Genomic DNA, 1433 nt, shown 5'->3' with positions numbered 1-1433 from the left:
GTGCGACACTCCTGGGCTGTTCTGCTGGAGGACTGTGTCATGCTGGCTTTCTGATGAACTTTGGAGGAGCTCTGATCCTCATCTTGAGCATCACTTCCTGGCTCTGGATGGGAAGATGGTGCCCTGCTCAGCCTCATGAAGAAGCTTGTTGCATTGGCTTTCCTGATGGGAACTCAGTTTTCCTCATTCCTGGAGGAGCTCAGGACCTCTCTGTTGCTGAGGATGGCTGTGGTTCTTTTGGAGAGCTCTGGCGCTTACCTTGAGCATTGCTTCCTGATTCCAGTTTGGATCCTCAGCCTGCTAGCACAGATCCTACATCCCACTGGCATAGGCTTTCTAGCTTCCACCACTGACCTTTGGGGCCTTTCTAGCATAGATCCGTGAAGTAGGATCCAGGCCCTCAGCTGGGTTCTTAGTGTGTGAATAGATTTCCTGCACTTGTTGTATGTGGTTCTTGGGTGATTCATTATAAAATAATATTGTAAAATGTGTCCTGTATTATATTGTTCCCCTTGTAAAAACCCCAAACCATGACAATGCTCCAGAAGGATTTGCTACATTTGAAGATTAAAAATTAACTTGGTTATTTTGCAAATCATCTGTGGTTTTCTTTTTTTTGACATGACAAAGCAAAGGCATTTATTACAAGACCATTCTTGTGCCACACTGGAAAAGATGTCCATGAAAATGGATGTGGATGAGGACCCTCCTTGGGGTTTATGTCCTCTGCAGAGTATGGGACATCCTTTGTCACTGGTCAGGTTTGTACCCTCCCTCATCACCTGAGGCCACTACAGGCCATGAGGCACTCCATAAAGTAGCCTTCTTCTTGTATCCAGCCCCCATCAACAACATTCTGCTTTCAAAGCAAAAATAATCCCTACTCCCACAAGGGTCCAACTCACCCAAACCAACACAGATCTCTGCTACTGAGAGTTCTATGGGCCATAGAGAGGCCTTTTGGGTGGAGTGGGGCCACAGGGCACCAGGCACTAGGTGGGGGTGTAATGGGCCTGGTGCTCCACCAGCATCTCCATGCTCCTCACATCTGTGCACCAGAACCCCGGGCGGTCCTTCATCCCCTTGATCTGCTGTAGATCTAGCATGCGGTGCTGCACCCAGATCATGTGGACTCGCTTGTCGACCTCCTCTATGCTGCCTCTCACCAGCTGCACAGCGAGTGCTTTCGTCACCAGCAGCTCTACCTCGTTCATGGTAATTTTAGCACTTCTGGCAATTTCTTCAAAAGCGAGCTGTCTGTGGTTGGCAGGTGTTGTGAGAGCCATCTCCATCAAACACAACAACGGAATCTTCTGTAGAAGCTGGGTTTCATTGGCAGCTAAGTTAGGCTGGTGGCCCCAGGCAGTCTTCAGAGTCTGGAACCTGTCCACATCAGCACTACTGAAGGCCTAGAGGGTGACAATCAGCCACTG

General features: G+C 49.1%; 1 pseudogene across 1 annotated transcript in view; it reads right to left on the bottom strand.

The window, feature by feature from the left end:
• Window positions 1-992: 992 nt before the first annotated feature.
• LOC101592013 overlaps window positions 993-1433 on the bottom strand; it is a 2323-nt pseudogene continuing 1882 nt past the window's right edge. The window contains exon 2 of the transcript XR_192848.1: window positions 993-1383. The product of XR_192848.1 is annotated as a 26S proteasome non-ATPase regulatory subunit 13-like (transcript). The remainder of the gene's footprint in view (window positions 1384-1433) is intronic.

This window comes from Octodon degus, unplaced genomic scaffold (assembly GCF_000260255.1).
Source record: "Octodon degus isolate 3935 unplaced genomic scaffold, OctDeg1.0 scaffold00209, whole genome shotgun sequence".
NCBI classification, from domain to species: Eukaryota; Metazoa; Chordata; class Mammalia; order Rodentia; family Octodontidae; genus Octodon; species Octodon degus.
Note: the sequence above shows the minus strand (reverse complement) of the source record. Positions and strands in the feature narration are given on the sequence as shown.